A 15,293-nucleotide genomic window follows, 5' to 3' on the forward strand; every position below is an offset into this window, starting at 1 on the left:
ACACATCCAAAGGAAAAAAATAGAGAACAGACACCATCCCTGAGAAAGACCAGATGGCAGATTTATTAAAACAACTGTCTTGAAGATGGTCAAGAGCTAAAAGAAGCTTTAGACAGAGTCAAGAAAAATGATGTATGAACAAGATGTAAATGTCAATAAAAAGATAGAAAACATAAAAAAGAGATCACAAGCTGAAAACTACAAAAACTGAAATGAAAAATTCATGAAAGAGAATCAGAACAGCTTTAAGTAGGTGGAAGAAATGGTGAACTTGAAGACAGGATCATCAACATTCTCAAGTCCAAGAAACAAAAAAGAAAAAAAGGCTAAAGAAAAGTCAACTGAGGGCACCTGGGTGGCTCAGTTGGTTAAGCGACTGCCTTCGGCTCAGGTCATGATCCTCTGTAGCCTTGTGTAAGTGTCATGCTTCTCCCTCTGACCTTCCCTCTCTCATGTTCTCTTTCTCAAATAAATAAATAAAATCTTTAAAAAAAAAAAAAGAAAAGAAGAAAAGTCAACTGAGACTATAGGACATGTGAGATGCAATCAAGTGGACCAGCATACATATTGTAGGAGTCTCAGAAGGAGGAGAGAGAGAAGAGGGCAAAGAGATTATTTGAAGAAACAATGGTTGAAAACTTCCCAAATTCGATTAAAGCCATGGAAATAAATATCCAAGAAGCTCAATGAACCCCAGTAGGATAAACTCAAAGGAACCCACACCAAGAGGCATTATAATCAAACTATCAAGACAGAAAATCCTGCAAGCTTGCTTTAACAGCACGTATACTAAAATAGGAACAATGCAGAGAGGAGTAACATGGCCCCTGTGTAAGGATGAGAGAATCTTGAAAGTAGCAAGAGAGAAGTGACTCATCACATACTAGGGATCAATAGTTGCAGAAAAAATGGTGATGGAGAACACAGCTTCCCCGTTATCCCACGAGTGATTGGACAGCTACCTACAAACAAAAACAGCTCTGGGAGACCTCTAGAGTCCACTTAGAAAGTTTAGCAACACAGTGTAACAAAAATAACGAGAATAATTAAGAATTGCATTTGCTTGTATCATCCCATACCCCAAACTGGCATTGTGGAGCATCAAGAAGGAACTTGCCAGCTAGAAAGAGTTCCTCTCACCAGGAAAGAAGAGCAGGATGAGCAACAAGTTTTTCCAGCCTCTTGGGGCAGTGCGCAAGTGACCTGCTTCAGTTCCACCCCAACCAGACTAGCAAAACTGAAACACACAGAGCTAGGTAGGAACAAGGAAGAAAGGCAGTGGCTTGATTAGCAGACATGCAGTGAGAGCAGATGCAGTTTACAGAGATCTGATCTGCAGACAAACTCAGCAAACTTTGCTACTGACAAAGCCAATGACCAGCACAGCTGCCACAGACACCCTGCAGATTTTGCCAGATTTTACCCCATAGGTAAACACATTTGTTCATTGACACTAGTTGCTTAATTTCCTCCTTATTCTCTCCCACCCTGACCCTGCCAGAGACAGCCATCTGACAGCCATCCAAGGTCTCCGTGCCTGCAACTGTGCAAGTGTAAGATACCTGAATCCCTCCTCGCCTCTGCCAGGGCCCTGGAGCCATGCCTGCAGCCAGCTTGGGCCTCTGCAGCTGCATGAGCACATGACCCTAGCCTAGAACCCTCTCCCTGCTGACCCCCCTCCTGTGCCCTGCTGTGCCCATGGAGGTTAGCCCCTCTAGGTGTGTATCTACATACCACCAGGCTGAGGCCTATCATCTGCTCCACAAGAGTATGCATGCCCTGGGGGTGGGAATGGGGGGAGACTGTAAAGCCACAGGTGAGCATGCCAACAGCCAGAGCCCTCCCCCCATCCAATTGCTTGTGGGTCTGCATCAGGCCCTGCCTTCTGTCACTGGCCAGCAGCACTGTGCCCAGCAGCTAGCCCCTTCCACTGTGTACTGGCATGTCCCTTGGGTGATTCCTGTCACTGACCCCCACTACAGTATGCATGCCTGGGAGGAGGATATGCAGCCACAGGAGAGCAGCCTGATAATCAGGGCCAGTGTCTGGTGAGCTCATAGTTGGCCCCAGCCCTTGGTATCTGCCTTGGCCCCATGACTATGTGTGTGTCTGTAACACCCCTGCCACTACATAGGCACCTGCAGCTGACCCCCACAGCTGAGTGTGTGCGCACTTATGGTTCTGGCCACCACCACTGCCTGCTGAAGTTCCTGGTACCTAGGAGTGCTGCTGAAGACTCCAAAAGCTATTGTAGCCACGGCAGACCCTTTGAAGTTCTCACCAAGGACCATACAGTTGTTAATGTTGTGGGCCCCAGTGACTTGAGCCAAAGAGACATCATGCCCCCTCAGACCCAGTGCTGCCTTGTGTTCCCAAACTTGGCACCATACACCATTAAACCCAGGGTCACAGCACAGTCCAGCATGCCCCCATCCACGGGTGAAAGCTTCTCTTCCTGAAATCAATCTATAAAGTCTAGAAGAGGTAACTGCTTCAGACACCTACACAAGGCTACAGGGATCATGAAGAATCAAGGAACATGTCTCCACCAAAGGAACACAGTAAACTTCCATTAATTGTCACCAAAGAAACGGAGATGTGGGAATTGCTGAACAAAGAATTCAAAAAATCTCTTGATGCTCAGAGAACTACAAGAAAACATAGATAAATGATTTAACAATATCAGGAAGACAAAACAAGAACAAAATAAGAAGTTCAACAAAGAGATAGAAAACATTAAAAAGAACCAAATGTTGGAGCTGAAGAATGCAATGACCGTACACACCTCAACACAAGAAGGGCTATCTATGACAAGCCCACAGCTGAGAGCATCCTCGATAGGGAATATCTGAGAGCTTTTCCTCTAAGATAAGAAATGAGACAAGGATGCTTACTCTCACCACTCTTATTCAACATAGTACTGGAAGTCCTAGCCAGAGCAATCAGGCAAGAAAAAGAAATAAAAGCCATCCAAACAGGAAAGAAAGAGATAAAACTATCTTTGTTGTAAATGATATGATATATAGAGAAAATCCTAAAGACACCACAAAAACCCTGCTAAAATGAATCAATAAATTCAGTAAAGTTTCAGTATAAAAAATCAACATACTGGGGTGCCTGGGTGGCTCAGTCATTAAGCATCTGCCTTCGGCTCAGGTCATGATCCCAGCATCCTGGGATCGAGTGCCGAGTTGTGCTACCTGCTCAGCGGGGAGTCTGCTTCTCCCTCTCCCACTCCCCCTGCTTGTGTTCCTGCTCTCACTATCTCTCTCTCTGTCAAATAAATAAAATCTTTTTTAAAAAATTAAATAAACATAAATAAATAAATAAATAAATAATCAATATACTAAAAACAGTTGTATTTCTTATATGAACTCTACCTCTGAAACTAATAATACACTATATGTTAATTAATTGAATTTAAATAAAATAAAATAAAAATTAAAAAAATAAAGTGAGATTGTACAAATCTGTAGCTTGTGATAGCAAAAAAAAATTTTTTTAAGTTGCATTTCTATACACTAACAACAAACCATATGGAAAAGAAATAAAGAAAACAATCTCATTAACAATAACATCAAAAACAATAGAATACTTAGGAAAAAAATTAACTGAGGAGGTAAAACATCTATACCCTGAAAACTACAAGACTTTGATGAAAGAAATTGAAGAACACACAAATGGAATGATATCCCATGTTCATGTATTAGAAGAATTAGTATTGTTTGAATGTCCATATTATCAATAGTCATCTATAGATTTAGTGCAACCCCTATCAAAATTCCAATGGCATTTTTCATAGAAATAGAAAAAACAATACTATAATTTGTATGGATCTACAAAAGAACCGCATAGTCAAAGCAATCCTAAGAAAGAAGAACAAAGGTGGAGGTATCACATTTCCTGATTTCAAACCATACCACAAAGTTATAGAAATCAAAACAGTATGGTACTGGAAAAAAATAGACCAAAGGAACAGAATCAAGAGCCCAGAAATAAATTATTGCATATACAGTTGATCTTTGAACAATGCAAGGGTAAAGGGTGCCCCCAACCCCCTACCTGGGCAGTTGAAAATTTGTGTATAACTTTGACTCCCCCAAGCTTAACTACTAATAACAGCCTACTGTTGACTGGACACCTTACCAATAACATAAACAGTTGATTAATACACATTTGTATGTTATATGTATTATATACTTTGTCCTTACAATAAAGTAAGCTAGAGGGGAAAAAAGTTTTAAGAAAATCTAAGGAAGGGAAAATACATTTATGGTACTATGCTGTATTTATCAAAAAATAAGTCCACATATAAGTGGATCCACACAGTTCCAACCTGTGTCGTTCAAGGGTCAACTGTACAGCCAACTAATATTTGACATGGGAGCCAAGAATACTCAATGGGAAAAGGATAGTATCTTCAATAACTTGTATTGGGAAAATTGGATAACCAGATGCAGAAGAATAAAATCAGACCCCTCTCTTACACCATTCACAAAAAATGAACTTGAAATGGATTAAAGACTTAAACACAAGACCTGAAACCATAAAACTACTAGTAGATTCCATAGGGACAAATTTCTTGACATTAGTTTTAGCAGCAATATCCTAGATATGACAACAAATGCATAAGCAACTAAAGCAAAAAGAAGTAAGTGGGACTACATCAAATTAAAAGACTTCTGCACAGCAAAAGAAACAATCAACAAAAGTAAAAGGCAACAAATGGAACGGGAGAAAATATTTGCAAATCATATATCTGTTAAAGGATTAATATCCAAATCCTATGAAGAATTCATGTAATTCAATAGCGAAAACCAAACAACCTGATTTTATTTTTTATTTTATTTATTTTTTTCTAAAGATTTTATTTATTTATCTGACAGAGAGAGAGAGAGAGACAGGAGAGAGGGAACACAAGCAGGGGGAGTGGGAGAGGGAGAAGCAGGCTTCCCGCCGAGCAGGGAGCCCGATGCGGGGCTCGATCCCAGGACCCTGGGACCATGACCCGAGCCGAAGGCAGCCGCTTAACCGACTGAGCCACCCAGGTGCCCCAACAACCTGATTTTAAAATGGGTAGAGGAACCAAATAGACATTTTTCCAGAGAAGACATACAAATAGCCAAGAGGTGTATGAAAAGGTGCTCATCATCACTAACCAGCAGGAAAATGCAACCCAGAATCTCAATGAGATATCACCTCACACTTGTTAGGATGGCTACCATCAAAAAGACAAGAAATAACAAGTGTTGGTGAGGATGTGGAGAAAAGGGAATCCTTGTGCACTGTTGTTTGGAATGTAAATTGGTGCAGCCACTATGGAAAAGAGTATGGAGGTATCTAAAAAAAATTAAAAATAGAACTACCATATGATCCAGCAATTCCACTTCTGGATATACATCCAACAGAAATGAAAACAGGATCTCAAAGAGATATCTGCACCCTCAGGTTCATTGCAGCATTATTCACAAAAGCCAAGATATAGAAACGATCTACATGTCCATCAATGGATTCATGGACAAAAAAGACACGGTGTATATATAATGGAATATTATTCAGCCATGAGAAAGAAGAAAATATTGCCATTTTGACAACTTGGATGAACCTTGAGGACATGAAATAAGTCAGACAGAAAAAGACAAATGCTGTATGGTATCACCTATATATGAAATCTAAAAAAGTCAAATTCAGATAAACAGAGAGTAGAGTGTTGGTTACCAGGGCCTGGATAAACCCTTTCCTCCACCCCAGTTCACTAACAGTTCCACAGAGCACAGAACTAAGGAAATAGAAATGGCTGGCTGTAGAGTAAAGTCTCTGACTTTGGCCTTGGAGCCAGTAATGCAGAGGAGGGGCTTGAGGGGAGAGAGAAAGAGAGGGAGTGGGGAAAGGGAGAGAGAGGAGGGGAGAGGGAGGGACTGTAGTAGGGAGGGACAAGAGAGACAGAAAGAGAGAAGAGGGATGTCACTCACCGGGAAATAAGGAGCAACAGATTTTTGTCAGAAATAGAAGAAACAGATTTCTCTAGAATAGCATGGGTAAAGGACTCTGTTCTCAAATGTGGAGCAATCATCTTTGGGAGCTTACTGCAAATAGTAATAAGTGCTCTGACACAATAAAGCAACATTCATTTAAAAATTGGACATTGAAACCAGAATCTGTGGGCAATTATTTATAATATTTTTTTATGGTGCCAATTTTAAATACAGTTTTAGTTAAGACATTGCATTTTCCACTTAACAATACAGCGCTTATAAAGTGCAATGTTTATTTCCTTTCCCTGTGCACATATTCCATACTCAAGTATCAAGAATGCCCAGTTTATTTACTATAGAAGCTCAACATTAAAACTGCCATGGAATTTGCTACAAATTTGGGTCCTTCAAATATTTTGTGTGGAACAATGTTAGACCTATTCTCAGGTTGGCTTAATCAACCTCTTCGATGGTGGGTCCAGAGGAGGCACCACCAGAGGGAGGAGCTCCACCACCAGGGAAGCCTCCAGGCATTCCTCCTGGCATGCCCCCTGCACTCTGATACAGTTGGTAATGATGGGATTGCAGACTTTTTCCAGCTCTTTCTGCTGGTGTTCAAATTCTTCCTTTTCTGCAGTCTGGTTCTTATCAAGCCAATTGATGATTTCATTGCACTTGTCAAGAATCTTCTGTTTGTCCTCATCATTGATCTTGCCCTGAAGTTTTTCATCTTCAACAGTTGCTTTCATGTTGAATGCATAAGACTCAAGTGAATTCTTGGAGGACACCTTGTCCTGCTGTTTCTCATCTTCAGCTTTGTACTTCTCAGCTTCCTGGACCATGCGCTCAATGTCTTCCTTGCTCTAGCGGCCCTTGTCATTAGTGATGGTAATCTTGTTCTCTTTTCCTGTGCTCTTATCCACAGCAGAGACATTGAGGATACCATTAGCATCAATATCAAAAGTGACTTCAATCTGAGGAACACCACGAGGGGCAGGAGGTATGCCTGTGAGTTCGAACTTACCAAGTAGGTTATTATCCTTGGTCATGGCACGCTCACCTTCATATACCTGAATAAGCACACCAGGCTGGTTGTCAGAGTAGGTAGTGAAGGTTTGTATCTGTTTGGTAGGAATGGTAGTATTACGTTTGATGAGAACAGTCATGACTCCTCCAGCAGTTTCAGTGCCAAGAGAAAGTGGAGTGACATCCAACAGCAGCAAATCTTGAACGTTTTCAGATTTGTCTCCAGAAAGGATGGCTGCCTGGAGAGCTGCACCGTAAGCAACAGCCTCATCAGGGCTGATGCTCTTATTCAGTTCTTTTCTGTTGAAGAAATCTTGTAGAAGTTTCTGAATCTTGGGAATACGGATAGAACCACCCACCAGGACAATATCATGGACCTGAGACTTGTCTAGCTTGGCATCCCGGAGGGCTTTCTTTACAGGGTCCAGGGTGCCACGGAACAGATCAGCATTTAATTCTTCAAACCGGGCATGAGTAATAGAGGTATAGAAGTCGATTCCTTCATATAGAGAGTCAATCTCAATACTGGCCTCCGTGCTGGAAGAAAGTGTACGCTTAGCATGTTCACAAGCAGTACGGAGACGACGAACTGCCCTCTTGTTTTCACTGATGTCCTTCTTATGTTTGCACTTGAACTCTGCAATAAAACGGTTGACCATTCTGTTGTCAAAGTCTTCTCCACCTAAGTGGGTGTCTCCAGCTGTGGATTTGACCTCAAAGATCCCATCTTCAAGAGTAAGGATTGACACATCAAAAGTGCCACCTCCTAAGTCAAGGATCAGCACATTCCTTTCAGCACCAACCTTTTTGTCTAAGCCATAAGCAATAGCAGCAGCAGTTGGCTCATTGATGATTCAAAGTACATTGAGACCAGCAATAGTTCCAGCATCTTTGGTAGCCTGACGCTAAGAGTCATTGAAGTATGCAGGTACTGTGACAACTGCATTGGTAACAGTCTTCCCAAGGTAGGCCTATGCAATTTCCCTCATCTTCATCAAAACCATAGAGGACACCTCTTCTGGATAGAAACTTTTTGTCTCTCCCTTGTATTCTACTTGGATCTTGAGCCTGCCAGCATCATTCACCACCATGAAAGGCCAATGCTTCATATCAGATTGGACAACAGCAACATCAAATCTACATCCAATCAGGTGTTTGACATCAAAAACTGTGTTGGTGGGGTTCATCGCAACTTGATTCTTTGCAGCATCACCGATCAATCGTTCGGTGTCAGTGAAGGCGACATAACTTGGGGTGGTTCAGTTTCCCTGATCACTGGCAATTATTTCCACTTTCCCATGCTGGAAGACACCCACACAAGAGTAGGTGGTGCCAAGATCAATGCCAACTGCAGGTCCCTTAGACATGGTTGCTTCTGTGTGGGCCTGGCTCGGCTTGAGAAGAAAACAGCTGTCTGGTGATCTAGCCCAGCATTCAAGGAGACCCTATAATATTTTTAATATTGTTTCCATGTTAACCATACAGAAAATTGCATATAGCTCCTGTTCTGTTTGAAAGAATGTCAGCCATTTTCACTGAATCTCTTTGTTGTTTTCATGAAGTCCCAAGGAAAGGACCCTTGCATAGATAGCAGTGGGTGTGTTCTGCTTATTACAGCAAAAAATTCTAGAACCCAATGTGGGCAAGAACAGATAAACAGCCCTCCTCCCAGAATGTGTCTTGACCAGAGGTAATATGGTCTGGTTAACCTACCTCAAATTCTCATAATAGTACCTGTGCTTTCACTGACTTGCCATTAACAGAAAATCACTGAAACGGCTACTTACATATGACACACATTGTGTTTTTTAGTCTAGTTAACCTCTTACCTTCACCCAAGAACTAACGTGCGGATGGCTCTATCCGCACAAAGGTTACCTGGTCATGGCTGGAATCCTCATCTGAGTGTCTCTATAGGGGTGGAGGGAGGAGGTGGGAACACAAGGAAAGAAGTTAACCATCATTACATGAGTGCCTTGTCCCAGGCACTATGCTTCCACAAATGTTTATGATTAATTGCCTTAATTCTGAGAGGCTGGTACTACTGTGTCCATTTTCCAGTTGGGGAAACTGAGGATTAAAGAACTGAGTAATTTGCTCAAGATCCCAGAGTAAAGACATGGGAAAGCCAAAATTCCAATTGAGTTCTGCCCTACTCCAATGCCTCTGGTCTTTTCACAGGCTTATGCCATCACCTAATCTTTTTTTTTTTTTTTAAGATTTTATTTATTTATTTGACAGAGAGAGAGAGACACAGCAAGAGAGGGAACACAAGCAGGGGAGTGGGAGAGGGAGAAGCGGGCTTCCCGCTGAGCAGGGAGCCTGATGCAGGGCTCGATCCCAGGACCCCGGGATCATGACCTGAGCCGAAGGCAGATGCTTAACGACTGAGCCACCCAGGTACCCCTGCCATCACCTAATCTTGAGCTTACTCTCAGTGTCAAGTCATCCAGAGTATTTCTAAACACACTTCTGATAATTGTCTTATTATAAGGCATGCCAAGGAGATGGAGGAATGATGCCTGGTTATAGGAGGAGATGTAGAGATAGAAGAGTAGGCAGGAGACAAGAACTGACTTGCTTTTACCATGATGAAATCAGGGTATCTAAGATTGTTTCAGATCTCTGTATGTTACATTGCAAGGCCAAATACAACATGTCCCTCAAAATTTGGCCCAAATGCTACCTGATCCATGCTGTGCTGTCTCCACTTTCTACCCCATTTTTTAATCCCCTTGGTTCAGTTAAATGGGTTTTATTTACCCAACTGCCATCTCAGGACTGAATATGTTCTACCTTGCGTCCCTCTACCTCCCACACAGGCAGAGATCTTCGAAGTAGGAGCGAGGGATCCTGAGCTAAGTAGGTCTCTGGTCACCATGCCAGAATCTACTCAGAGGTTGAGATTATGGCTTCAATTCAGGGGATTGAGGGACAGAGCCAAAGGGGACCTACTAAAAGGTAACCTCAGAACAGTTGAAAGCCATGCACATCCTCCCAGATGGACCTACTGGTGTTACTCCCAAATCAGTAGTTCAAGTTTTTGGTCCTGGGACCTCTTTATTGTAACTATTGCTGTTGTCATCATTGTTGTTTTTGAAGACCGTGAAGAAGCTTTTGTTTATGTGGGTTATACCATACTTACCATAATAGAAATTAAAACAGAAAAATCTAAAATATTGATTGATTAAAAAAAATTGTATGTTAACATAAAAAACCTTCTTTTATGGAAAAACCCTGTATTTTCCAAGACAAAAGAAAATTAGAAAGGCAGCAATGTTTTATACATTTTGCACATCTTTTTAGTGATTGGCTTAAAAGAGGACAGTGGGGGCGCCTGGGTGGCTCAGTTGGTTAAGCCTCTGCCTTCGGCTCAGGTCATGATCCCAGGGTCCTGGGATAGAGCCCTGCATCAGGCTCCCTGCTCAGCTCAGTGGGGAGCCTGCTTCTCCCTCTCCCTCTATCTACTGCTCTGCCTACTTGCACTCTCTCTGTCAAATAAATAAATAAAAACTTAAAAAAAAAAAAAAGAGGACAGTGGATTCGCTTACCTACTTCTGCACTCAATCCTTGTCAGGTTCCAAATACAGTTATGTCTCCTTTATTGTTAATTACCTAAGACCCAGTGTCTGCTTCTTAAGGGTTTCGCCTCCCTGAAGAGTCCAAATGGGGCTCTCTCTGCCTAGAGAGAGAAGATGGTTGGAGCCCAATGAGACCACTTGGGCCACTGCTTGTCTTTGTCACATGGGATCACTAATGGAAACAAGTTCTGTCCAGATGCTGTCTGCCCAGACCCACTTCCCCAACAATCTGCCCAAGCCCACCGTCTCCATGGGAATAGGATGCTCCAAAGGCACAGCCTTTACTTCACACCCCATCCTCAACCACCGTTCTCCAAACCACAGCATCTGTGCTCAAAAGAGAGTGGACTGGAGGAGAGTCCCTGCCACACCCTGGTCCTACCCCCCACAACCTGCACGCCCTCTGTCCTTCTTGCCCTTTTCTGTTTCTGGGTCTTGCCTAGACCCTGTGTGGTTGGCTCAGCTTCAGGCATCCTTGGGGGATACTCAGTGGGTACCCATTTCCAACCTATAGCCTGCACTGAGGACTCTTGGCTTTGTCTGCCTCCAGAGGTTATCTTTTCCCTTCTTCTTTCATAGTCCCCTATTATTTTTCCTGTTTTATCAATGGCGTGTTTGATTTTACAGCTCTGTATCTCCACACTATTCAAGTATACAAAATTGCCTTAATGTCTGCTGTTTGTTTTCCATTTTATCTTTCTGCTTTAATTTCCTTTATTTTTTTTTAAGGTAAAAATGTCCTGTTTCCAACTTGTTTTCCTGGATTTTCTATTAACTATTTTTAATTGGAAAAGTAATAAAAGCACGTGATGAAATGGAAAATGATAAAAGGGTAAACAATGAAAAGCAAGCAAGACCGCTGGTCTGCTAATCCCTGTCTCCAGAGGCAACAGTGTTACCAGCATCTGGTGTTTTCTTCCAGAAACGGTCTATGCATATAATAAACATACTCCTCCCCCTTTATTGAACCAATAGAAGCTTGCTTTTCACACAGTCTGGACCTTTGGTTTTCTTTTTAACCTTGTATCTTGGAGATTGTTTTATATCAGCATGCAAAGACCTACCCCAATATTTGTAAGGGTTGCACCAATAACACAAATTATGGATGTACATAATGTATCGAATCTGTCCCCTTTTTATAGAACACGTAGGTAGTTTCTGATCTCTTCCCGTTACAAATAGTACTTCAGTAAAGTATGTACATATACATGAGATTATGGGAAAAGTTCTAGAAGTACAGTTCGTATGTCAAAACTATTTGCTTTGAAAATGTTGGTAGATATTATCACATTGCCCTCCAATGCATAGGTCATAGGTATCGTAGGTGTTGGAAGTATTGTTCCCTGTATGTTTTCTTTAGATTTTGTTTATTATATATATATATTTTTGTCATGAAGAAATGATAGGTTTTTATGCAAGTAAATTATTTTTTTATGCTTTGCAGGTAAATTCATGTATGGCTTTTGATCTGTGTTTCTTCCTTAATTCAGGTCTTCTCCTATCTAAGATTTTTTTTCCCTGTACTGTGCTTTTTTCTAGTCTCTTTTGTTTTCAATTTTGACATTAAAATTTTCAGTCTCTCTGGAATTTATTTTGAGAATTAGAATCAAGGAAGAGCTTTATTTCTTCCCAAATGGTCAACTGGTTTTACCAGTAGTAATTTTTTTATACATTTTTTAAAAAAAGATTTATTCATTCATTTTAGAGAGAGAGCTGGGGGGAAGGGGCAGGGGGTGAGGAGAGTGAGAATACCAAGCAGACTCCATGCCAAGCATGGAGCCCAATGTGGGGCTTGATCCTAGGACCCCTGAGACCAGCACCTGAGCCGAAACCAAGAGCAGGAAGCTCAACTGACTACACCATCCAGGCGCCCCATCAGTAGTAGTTTTTAAATAATTCATCTTTTCTCCACTGATGCTAAATATCACCTTCATCACATAGTTCCTATTGTTATTTCTAGGTTCTCTGTTCTGTTTTAGTGATCTGTTTTCTTAGTCACGTGTGTTAAGTAAATAGCTTTAAAATATGCTTTAATATGTGTTAGGACCAACCTCCTCCTCATTCTTTTTTTCTTCTCAGACTTTTCCTGGCTAGTTTCTTTTCTTTTTTTTTAATTTATTCATTTGAGACAAAGAGATAGAGAGAGAGAGCATGAGCAGGGAGAGAGGCAGAGGGAGAGGGAGAAGCAGGCTCCCTGCTGAGCCAGGAGCCCAATGTGGGGCTCAATCCCAGCACCCTGGGATCATGACCTGGGCCGAAGGCAGATGCTTAACCATCTGAGCCACCCAGGCGCCCCGTTCCTGGCTATTTTCATATGAATTTTAGTATATAGCTCTCCAACATATTTTTATTTTTGGGGTTCCCAGTAAATTTGTGGATTCTCTTAGGAAGAATGAACACCTCTCTACTATTGTTTCTTCCTATTCAAGTACAGGGCCCTTCTTTTCATTTATTTATGTATTCTTTTGTGTCTCTCAATAGAAAAACAGTTTTCTTCAATGTACAGATTTGAGCCTATATATTTCTTGTTAAGTTTATCTGCAGATATTTTATACTTCTTGTAGCTTTTATTAAATGGAATATGTCCTCCTTGTCCTAAGTTTTTAGTTTCATTATTTAAAACAAAATCAAGTATCTTTATTTGGGGGGGTATTATTTTACTTTTAACTCTTTAATATTTAATTCATTCTTAATCCTTCAACCCTTCTATTTTTGTGATTTAAACTTATTTCTCAGGCTTTAGCTTTTTGTCTCCTTTATCCCAAACATGATCGATAAGCAGTTTTCTGTTTCATGTACCAACTATTACCCAATGTATACTTTCTCAGTGTCCACTAACACCCACAAACCACCATTCATGTACGACAACTAACAAGCATCTCTGTCTTCCAGATGGGCCTGACTTTCAGTCAACAATTCAGTTCTGGCTGAATTACCACCTCTGCCTCTAGAGCAGTGATTTCCCAACTACGTGAATATTTTATTTCATTTTTGCCCTTTTTTAATATAAAAGAATGAACAACTCTAAAATAAAAAGGGTTGATTTTATTTGTAACACAAATGAGATAAAGATATTAGTTGTGCCCCAAACTTTTAGCTTACTAGGCTTACATAGGTTTAACGTGTGTTCATTAGAGATAGCTGAAGGGTAGGTAAGGGGTTTGTGTGTGTGTATGTGTGTGAGGTGATGAGAATATTCTAAAACTGGCTGTGGTGATGGTTGCATGTATCTGTGAATACACTACAAAAACACATTTAAAAAAAAGCTTAAAAAAAACATTGATTTTTACACTTCAAATGGGTGAATTGCATGGTATGTGAATTATACTTCAGTAAAGATATTTTCAAAACAGTAAAAGGAAATGAAAGAGGCTGTTAAAAATGTGGGGGAAAAGAACATCAAAGATTATATCCATAAACCTGGGGTAGGAGTATAGGAAATGGAGAGAACTTGAACATTTTGGGATGACAATTGTCATAAAAAATTCTTTTGATCCAAATGCAAAGAGTTTTTCTTAAGAGGGTTTGATAGGCGTAAAAGAACTACTGATAGGGATGCAAATAAGTTCTAAAGAGAAGATAAGAAAGTTGATAGGATACCATCAAAATCCCCTGCTCAGTCTGTGCAGATTTACCCCAATAAATCCATCTCTTGTGTTTGCCCATTTGGCTCTCTGAGTAAGCTGAAAGAACCAGATTTAAGGGAAGCATCACTTTTAAAAAAAAAAAAAGCTTCATTTAGACATAATTTACATATCATACAATTCACCCATTGTATATGATTCAAAGGTGTTCAGTATATTCACAGATACATGCGATCATCATCACTGTCAGCGTGAGAATGTTTCACCGTCTTAAAAAGAAATCCTATCCCTTTTAGCTATCATTCCCTGCCTCTCCAGTCTCCCAATCCTAAACAACCACGAATCTACGTTCTGTCACCATGGAGTTCCCTCTTGGGATATTTCATATATATGGAATCTTAGAATTTGTGGTCTTTTGTGTTTGGCTTCTCTCATTTAGCATATTTTCAAGGTTCATCCAAGTTATAGCATGTGTCAGAACTTTCTATGCCCTAACAATATCCCATTGTACATAGATACCATATTTTGTTTATCTAGTCACCTGTTCATGGACACTTGGGTTCCAGCAACATGGCAGACCAGGATGACATCTATCACTGCTACAAATACATGGAGTAAGCCTGGATAAAATACACACACATCCCCAGGAAATTATATACTTTATACTCATAAAGTTGATTGTTTTAAGTTACAGGAAAAAACCCCACATAACTCCCTTTCAAACCAAGTTTGAAAGAATGAAATGTAAACCCTTGGTATCAGAAATAGAGAGAGAAAACAGAACCCAAGTGGTAGGAAGCAGTTGATGAGGGAGTATGGGCTGGATACCAGCATGAGGGGCAGGATTTCAGAGATGTGGTGCTCGGCACATCTGACGGAAGTGCTGAGAAAGTGTGCCCGCTCTCCTCAGTGTCACTGGTAGGGGAAGAGTGACAGGTCTGGGCCGTAGGTGGTGGTGAGGTGGATTGGGTCTGAACCCAACACCTGCATGGCCCAAGAACTGAAGCCTGAGAAAATAATACAAAATCAGGCCTGTGACCATTGAAGCCTCCAAAGGTGCTCGCAGAAAGAAACTTCATACTCTTCTGGACCGTGCCAACGTTTTCACCACCAAGGGCTCACAGAAC

General features: G+C 41.0%; 1 non-coding gene and 1 pseudogene across 1 annotated transcript; one reads left to right on the forward strand and one right to left on the reverse strand.

Annotated features, from left to right (window-relative positions):
- Window positions 1-769: 769 nt before the first annotated feature.
- Window positions 770-872, forward strand: LOC116645064. The gene has a single exon (XR_004301892.1). It is a non-coding gene; the product is annotated as a U6 spliceosomal RNA (small nuclear RNA).
- Window positions 873-6,379: 5,507 nt separating this feature from the next.
- On the reverse strand, window positions 6,380-8,378 carry LOC116644950 (annotated as a pseudogene).
- Window positions 8,379-15,293: the final 6,915 nt, after the last annotated feature.

This window comes from Phoca vitulina, unplaced genomic scaffold, assembly GCF_004348235.1.
Source record: "Phoca vitulina isolate PV1807 unplaced genomic scaffold, GSC_HSeal_1.0 scaffold31, whole genome shotgun sequence".
Taxonomy (NCBI): Eukaryota; Metazoa; Chordata; class Mammalia; order Carnivora; family Phocidae; genus Phoca; species Phoca vitulina.